The sequence below is a fragment of the Chlorocebus sabaeus genome, chromosome 14 (genome assembly GCF_047675955.1).
Source record: "Chlorocebus sabaeus isolate Y175 chromosome 14, mChlSab1.0.hap1, whole genome shotgun sequence".
NCBI lineage: Eukaryota > Metazoa > Chordata > Mammalia > Primates > Cercopithecidae > Chlorocebus > Chlorocebus sabaeus.
In genome coordinates, this window is record NC_132917.1 from 26,499,580 (window position 1) to 26,508,361 (window position 8,782).

An 8,782-nucleotide genomic window follows, 5' to 3' on the forward strand; every position below is an offset into this window, starting at 1 on the left:
GGATAATTAAGAAATGTCTGTTACACACAAGTATTTTTGCAGACAAACAAAATTCTGAAAACATATAACACAACTTTCTATAGCCAGACACATCCCTTTTACACCTTCTTAGTGTAGCAAAAACGAACACCTTCATTACAGCACCCCAAAGATATAGCCTCTCTCTAACATGCGAAATATATTAAACCTCCTGGGGGACAGAGAGAGAGAGACCTTATCTCAAAAAAAAAAAGGGGGCCGCCGAGACCGCGTCCGCCCCGCGAGCACAGAGCCTCGCCTTTGCCGCTCCGCCGCCCGTTCACACCCGCCGCCAGCTCACCATGGATGATGATATCGCCGCGCTCGTTGTCGACAACGGCTCCGGCATGTGCAAGGCCGGCTTCGCGGGCGACGATGCCCCTCGGGCCGTCTTCCCCTCCATCGTGGGGCGCCCCAGGCACCGGGGCGTGATGGTGGGCATGGGTCAGAAGGATTCATATGTGGGCGATGAGGCCCAGAGCAAGAGAGGCATCCTCACCCTGAAGTACCCCATCGAGCACGGCATCGTTACCAACTGGGACGACATGGAGAAGATCTGGCACCACACCTTCTACAATGAGCTGCGTGTGGCTCCTGAGGAGCACCCCGTGCTGCTGACCGAGGCCCCCCTGAACCCCAAGGCCAACCGCGAGAAGATGACCCAGATCATGTTTGAGACCTTCAACACCCCAGCCATGTATGTGGCCATCCAGGCTGTGCTGTCCCTGTACGCCTCTGGCCGTACCACTGGCATCGTGATGGACTCCGGTGACGGGGTCACCCACACTGTGCCCATCTACGAGGGGTATGCCCTCCCCCATGCCATCCTGCGTCTGGACCTGGCTGGCCGGGACCTGACTGACTACCTCATGAAGATCCTCACTGAGCGCGGCTACAGCTTCACCACCACGGCCGAGCGGGAAATCGTGCGTGACATTAAAGAGAAGCTGTGCTATGTCGCCCTGGACTTCGAGCAGGAGATGGCCACGGCGGCTTCTAGCTCCTCCCTGGAGAAGAGCTACGAGCTGCCCGATGGCCAGGTCATCACCATTGGCAATGAGCGGTTCCGCTGCCCTGAGGCTCTCTTCCAACCTTCCTTCCTGGGCATGGAGTCCTGTGGCATCCATGAAACTACCTTCAACTCCATCATGAAGTGTGACGTGGACATCCGTAAAGACCTGTACGCCAACACAGTGCTGTCTGGTGGCACCACCATGTACCCTGGCATTGCTGACAGGATGCAGAAGGAGATTACTGCCCTGGCGCCCAGCACGATGAAAATCAAGATCATTGCTCCTCCTGAGCGCAAGTACTCTGTGTGGATCGGCGGCTCCATCCTGGCCTCGCTGTCCACCTTCCAGCAGATGTGGATCAGCAAGCAGGAGTATGACGAGTCTGGCCCCTCCATCGTCCACCGCAAATGCTTCTAGGCGGACTGTGACTTAGTTGCGTTACACCCTTTCTTGACAAAACCTAACTTGCGCAGAAAACAAGATGAGATTGGCATGGCTTTATTTGTTTTTTTTGGTTTTGTTTTGGTTTTTTTTTTTGGCTTGACTCAGGATTTAAAAACTGGAACGGTGAAGGTGACAGCAGTCGGTTGGAGCGAGCATCCCCCAAAGTTTTACAATGTGGCCGAGGACTTTGATTGTACATTGTTCTTTTTTTTAATAGTCATTCCAAATATGAGATGCATTGTTACAGGAAGTCCCTCGCCCTCCTAAAAGCCACCCCACTTCTCTAAGGAGAAGGGCCCAGTCCTCTCCCGAGTCCACACAGGGGAGGTGATAGCATTGCTTTCGTGTAAATTATGTAATGCAAAATTTTTTTAATCTTCGCCTTAATACTTTTTTATTTTGTTTTATTTTGAATGATGAGCCTTCATGCCCCCCCTTTTTTGTCCCCCAACTTGAGATGTCTGAAGGCTTTTGGTCTCCCTGGGAGTGGGTGGAGGCAGCCAGGGCTTACCTGTACACTGACTTGAGACCAGTTGAATAAAAGTGCACACCTTACAAATGAAAAAAAAAAAAAAAAAAAAAAGGATATCCTGAAAAATCTTTTTTTATTTTATTTTATTTTTATTTTGTCTCTAATTGTGTGTGCCACCATGCCCAGCTAATTTTTTTTTTTTTTTTTTTTTTTTTTTGTATTTTTAGTAGATACAGGGTTTCACCATGTTGGCCAGGCTGGTCTCGAACTCCTGACCTCAGGTGATTCGCCCACCTCAGTTTTCCAAAGTGCTGGGATTACAGACATGAGCCACTGTGCCCAGCCCAAAAAGGCATTTTAAGCAACAATTCTGAACTTAAAAACTGAAAATATGAGCCCAGGAGGTCAAGGCTGCAATGAGCCAATACTGCACCTTTGTACTCCCACCTGGGCGACAGAGTGAGACCTTGTCGTTAAGAAAAAAAAAAAAAAATGAAAATAGAAAAAGAGGACTTTTACAATGTTGATGAACTCATCTTAGAGTGCATGATTTATAAATACATAACTATCCATACATACTTTTGCAGTGATAACCACTGGAAAAATGAGAAGGTAAAAAAACCAATCTAGACAGATTGCCTCTTTATGTCGGTAATACCAGGAGTCTTAAGACAGCTGCTGTGGCCTGTGTCTCATTCATCCCAGCTTCCTTTCTAATCCTGTAGCTGATGATGAAAATGTGGTAAATCTTCTGGCTTACCTTTGATGCTTTTTCATTAATTCACTTCTGGTAGTAAATTGTGGCAATCTTCCACTTCCATCCCATCAGCCATTCCCATCACCTTGTCTAAAAGGTCTTTATTGTAACTGCAGCCCATGAAAAGGTGGTTGGCCCAGACCATGAAGAAGGGACAGCAGCTGGTCCAGGCGGCCACTGCCGTTGGGTGGGTTGCAGTAGTTGGGCAGGTGGCACAGGATGAATTCCATGCGGGGTTTCCATTGCCTCTCACTCTCTGAATAGGAGTGGAACTGCTCCACGAAGTCGGACACCTGCTGCACCCCGAGACCAGCTCCTCCACCACAGTGGCCACCTCGCCACCAACCATGGTGCCCATCGCCCTAATTTTTGTATTTTTAGTAGAGACGGGGTTTCACCATGTTGCCCAGGCTGATTTCGAACTCCTGACCTCAGGTGATCCACCTGCCTCGGCCTCCCAAAGTGCTAGGATTACAGGCGTGAACCACTGCGCCTAGCTGAAAGCCATTTTTAATATTTCATTTTTTGTGAAAAAAAATTGTGCTAAAATTGTTGGAGAGATATATCCCAAAATATTTACTGTGATTCTTTCTGAATAGTGAAATTGTGGATGCTTTTTTTTTAAATTATTTTTTCCACAGCAAATGTGTGCTACTCCTATAATAAAAAGAAATCAATAAAATGTAATTTTAAAAAGACAACATTTAAAGGCCGCTAACCTGAATTTTATTTACCATGAGCAAATTTTGATGTACTAGCAAGCTGGGTTCTCCCAGGCATCTATCTGCCTGAAATAATACCTGGGGTTGTTCTTAAACCTAGGACTTTATGAGAACAATAAAGACTCTGAGGAGAATGATTAAACTCATGTCATGAAATGAAATTGAAACGTTTCCAGCAGCCAGGCCCCGAATCTTCAGAAATGCTCAGCAAATATTACTTTCCTTTCTTCTCTCCTTTCCTTCCATTCAGCCTTTAACTAGGACAAATGGCCTTTGAAGGTCAATGTCCCATGTCACATGTCCTTGTGGCTTCTCTTGACCACCGTCCCTCATGGAGAGTCTACAAGCTGTTCTGGGTCTAGAGTCTGACCTACGTGCCCACTTGATCCTCTGCAAGTGATCATCACCAAGTTGGATGTTCGTTTTACTCCCCAGGCCCCCATCCTCCAAGCTAAAGGGATGAGGGGCGCACCTAAGGTCCTTGTAGGATTCCGGCCCCAGGGGCAATTCCTTCCTCATGCAGAATCTGCCCTCTGGGCAGGGATTAGGACTTATGTGGATTTAAGCACATTGCGGACACTGTAAACCACTGGGAACACTTGCTGGGAAATCCCAGCATCAACTCCATCAACTCTCACATCTCACTGGCAAGCTGGTGAGAACCCTTCTCTTGTCATGGTGAAAACAGGTCCCATGGCTGGGCGTGGTGGCTCACACCTGTAATCCCAGGACTTTGGAAGGCTGAGGCAGGAGAATTACCTGAGGTCGGGAGTTCAAGACCAGCTTGGCCAACATGGTGAAATCCCATCTCTACTAAAAATACAAACAGCTGGCTGTGGTAATGCACGCCTATAATCCCAGCTAGTACTCGGGAGGCTGAGGCAGGAGAATCACCTGAACCCGGGAGGTGGAGGTTGCAGTGAACCGAGATCGCACCATTGCATTCCAGTCTGGGCGACAGAGCAAGACTCTATCTCAAAAAAAAAAAAAGAAGAAGAAGAAGAGGAAAGAAAACAGGTCCCTGTTCTGTTCAGGTCTTCGGGGCAACATTTAGGAATTCTGAAGCCAGAGTGTGTGGGTTCAAATCCTGTCCCCAGTGTTCACTCATCCCAGGCACATGGCTCATCCTCTCTGCCTGCGTCCTCCTGGTCCATGTTAAGTTTATATAGGAAGTGCGAAGAATGGAGCCCAGTACACAGAAATCTGCACTCCGTGTTGGCTGTTCATGTTATTTGGACCCGAGCACTGTCTCCACAGGAGCAGCAGGGGCAATACTGAAGAGAGCACTAACCTTTTCCTCTGAACACACTCCTTAGTCAGCAACCCCATCCTGAATGGTGCTAGACAAAGCCGCGCCAGCATTTCTTTTCAGGTGGAGCCAGAGTTGGCACCAACCTCAGCCTGGTGGGCAGCTTCTCAGCAAGGAGAGACCTGTCCTTCTGCCCCAGGATGCCAGAGGGTGACCCAAGAACCAACTCCCTCCCCTTTGGCTGGAAGGTTGGACATAGCTGTGTAAAACTGACCTTGGACTTAATGTTCTTCAGAGTAGAGACTGAGATGTGTATCAGACCAGAAGACAGCCAGGAGCCGCCCCCAGAGTAGCTTCTAGATGGTCCAAGGAGGGGTTGTCCCCAAACACCTCAAATGTGTTCCAGTGGGAAACGAAGCCTGCAGTACTGTTTGTCCCGTGTTTGGACAGTCAGTGAAGTGGAGAGCAGAGAGTGAATGAAGGACAGGCACATCTGTTGAAGATGTGGGGTCCAGGGCCTGGCTGCTAGCATGAGTATTTGGGTGGTCGTGGGTGTGGGTGTGGCTCCAGGAGGAGAGTTTTGTTGTTGTTGTTGTTGTTGTTGTTGTTTTGAGATGCAGTTTCACACTGTTGCCCAGGCTGGAGTGTAGTGGCACAATCTCAGCTCATTGCAAACTCTACCTCCCAGGTTCAAGCAATTTCCAGCTAATTTTTGTATTTTTAGTAGAGACGGGGTTTCACCATGTTGGCCAGACTAATCTCAAACTCCTGACCTCAAGTGATCCACCCGCCTCAGCCTCCCAAAGTGCTGGGATTACAGGCGTGAGCCACCACACAGGAGGAGAGTTTGAAAGCCCAGCTGCCCGCTGACACTTGGAGGTTACTGTCCCAACTGCAGCCCTTAGACTGTGTCAACTCAGGGCGCCTCTCAGCCTAATATACCATGACACTTCCTCACACAGTCTATTTGACTTGAAACTTATATTTAGGAATTGCACTAAGGAAAATATTCTGCCACCAGAACTGTTCAAAACTTATTTGTTCTAAATGGTGCTTAAATTTTCCCGAATTTAAAAACAATACTAAACCATTTACCTGATATCAACATAACCAGGTAAAGGTGAGAAAAAAATTTCTAAACAATCAATAACAGCCAAACTTTGCTCAATCATGCTTTAAAAAAGTTAATTATCTGTCTATTTTCACCATAGAAAAAGTTTGCAGAACAGAAAATTATTGCAGCCCTTTTGCAAACGGGAGGCAACAGGCTTGAGAATAAAGGAAATGAACAAAAGATGGTAGAGCCAAATACCAGAAAAACATCTATGGCATCCTGGAGCAGCTCAAGAGACATCAGTAACCGCCTAGCTCCAGGCTTCTTGTTATATAAGAAAAATAGGCAGGCAAGGTGACTCACAGCTGTAATGCCAGTATTTTGGGAGGCTGAGAGGGGCAGGTCACCTGAGGTCAGGAGTTGGAGACCAGCCTGGACAATATGGTGAAACCTCGTCTCTACTAAAAATACAAGAATTAGCCAGGCATGGTGGCAGGTGCCTGTTATGCTAGCTACTTGGGAGGTTAAGGCATGAGAATCCCTTGAACCAGGGAGGCAGAGCCTGCAGTGAGCTGAGATTGTGCCACTGCACTCTAGCCTGGGCAACAGAGTGAGACTCTGTCAAAAAAAAAAAAAAAAAAAAGAAGGAAAGAGAAAGAAAGAGAGAGAGAGAGAGAGAGAGGGAGGGAGGGAGGGAGGGAGGGAAGTCCATGTGGTTAAGCCACACATACACACACACATGAATGCATGCACATCCTGATGTTATATGATGAGGTAATAAACAGAATACCATCAAAACTGGTGTGAAAATGTATTATAAATGCTTGACAAGCAGTTAATAAAAAGACACTGTGAGAACCTTGTGGGGCTCCTGGAAGTAAAATCCATGAAAGTGTGGGCTCCCGACCAACACTAGGCCCCAAGCAGTTTTTAATTCTCAAGCTAGTCTCAGCTCAGCCTCCAGCTGTTAGTCCATTCCTGACTCAGTGCTCCTGCCAGTTCCTGGCTCCCATGGCTTCTCCTTCAGGTAGGCAGCTCTCAGCTGTGATTCTGTCATCACCGCATCTCCATATTTCAAGGTGGTGGTTTGCCCTATGACCTCAATCCTCTGATGATCTTTATTTTTATTTTTTTAGTTTTTTTGAGATGGAGTTTCGCTTTTGTTGCCCAGGCTGGAGTGCAACGGCACAATCTCTGCTCACTGCGACCTCCACCTCCCAGGCACAAGTGATCCTCCTGCCTCAGCCTCCCAAGTATCTGGGACTACAGGTACACGCCACTATGCCTGGCTAACTTTTGTATTTTTAGTAGAGGTGGGGTTTCACCATGTTGGTCAGGCTGGTCTCAAACTCCTGACCTCAAGTGATCCACCTGCCTCGGCCTCCCAAAGAGCTGGGATTACAGGCGTGAGTCACTGTGTCCAGCCCTGATGATCTTTTAAAAAGCTAATTTTCACTGTGTTCAACTTTTCTCCTGTGAGAATGGGAGTGATGGTTTCCAAGCTCTTAACATGTCAGAGCTGAAACTAAAGGCCTGTATTCCTTTTCAATGAGAAAAAGAGTAAAAAATTAAATACAACAGGAGCATTCTTACTATGGAAACCACTGCAGAGAAGGCTTTATTTATTTATTTATTTATTTATTTATTTATTTATTTATGATACAGAGCCTTGCTCTGTCACCCAGGCTGGAGTGCAATGGCGTGATCTCTGCTCACTGGAAACTTCGCCTTCTGGGTTCAAGCAATTCTCCTGCCTCAGCCTCCCAAGTAGCTGGAACTAAAGACACACACCACCACACCCAGCTAATTTTTGTGTTTTTAGTAGAGAAGGGTTTTTGCTATGTTGTCCAGGCTTATCTCCAACTCCTGACCTCAAGTGATCTGACTCCCTCAGCCTCCCACAGTGCTGGGATTACAGGCACGAGCCACTGTGCCCAGTCTGGAAGGAAGGCAACCTTTAAACGGGGTCTTGGTGACTGGCTGGAGAAGAGTAGGGAAGGGAATTCCAGCCAGGAAGTTCAGCATGAGACAGGCACAGAGGTGCCAGGCCTCTGGTCCATATTCAGCATACCACAGGCCACCTATTTGCCTGGAAGCAGGATTAGTGGAGTGTCTGGGGTGCAGGGAGATAAACACTGGAAAAGGTGGGTGCTGAGGACGCTCCCTTCTTCTCTAGTAGACTCCCTCTGAAGGCGGCCACAGTGGGTGAAAATGCCATTTCTCAGCATCATCATGGATCTCGCAGTGGACATTTACTGAGCACTTGCTGGCTGGCAGGCATTGTGCTAAATGCCACATCTGCTTTTTTATTTTATTTTATTTTATTTTATTTTATTTTATTTTATTTTATTTTATTTTATTTTATAACTGTTAAAGATGCTCTATTTATTTTTTCAGTTTCTGTAAAAAGAAGACTGCTCCATAGTTGTTACTCACACCTTCCTGTCTGGTCTTTGCTTGAGTTGTCACCTTAGCCAGTCTGTTCTGGCATGTCACCCACGCCCCCAAAACTTACTCTGAGCTTGTTGGGTGAGCTTTAGGAGACATTGTGAGCTAGAGCTGCTGCAGTGGTGGGCCTGGAAACGCCGCTAGCTGATGGTACGGCCCCTCCAGAGGGACATGCTGGACACAGCCCTCCGTATTCTGCGTAGGAGAGCATCCTCCCGACCTCCCAACATATGAATGAAAATTTTGGTTTGGGGCTGGACCTCTTTTCTTTTCTTTTTTGTTTTTAGATGGAGTTTCGCTCTGTCACCCAGGCTGGAGTGCAGTGGCATGATCTTGGCTCACTGCAACCTCCGCCTCCTGGGTTCAAGTGATTCTCCTGCCTCAGCCTCCTGAGTAGCTGGGACTACAGGCATGTGCTACCACGCCCGGCTAATTTTTGTATTTTCAGTAGAGACGGGGTTTCACCATGTTGGTCAGGCTGTTCTCAAACTCCTAACTTCAGGTGATCCACCCGCCTCGGCCTCTCAAAGTGCTGGTATTACAGGCGTGAGCCTGTAACAGAGCAAGACTCCATCTCAAAAAAACAAAACAAACAAAACACCACA

At 47.4% G+C, this 8,782-nt stretch overlaps 2 pseudogenes; one reads left to right on the forward strand and one right to left on the reverse strand.

Annotated features, from left to right (window-relative positions):
* The first annotated feature begins 236 nt into the window (after positions 1 to 236).
* On the forward strand, positions 237 to 1,928 carry LOC103217461 (actin, cytoplasmic 1 pseudogene; annotated as a pseudogene).
* Positions 1,929 to 2,215: 287 nt separating this feature from the next.
* Positions 2,216 to 3,307, reverse strand: LOC140713421 (CDKN2AIP N-terminal-like protein pseudogene; annotated as a pseudogene).
* Positions 3,308 to 8,782: the final 5,475 nt, after the last annotated feature.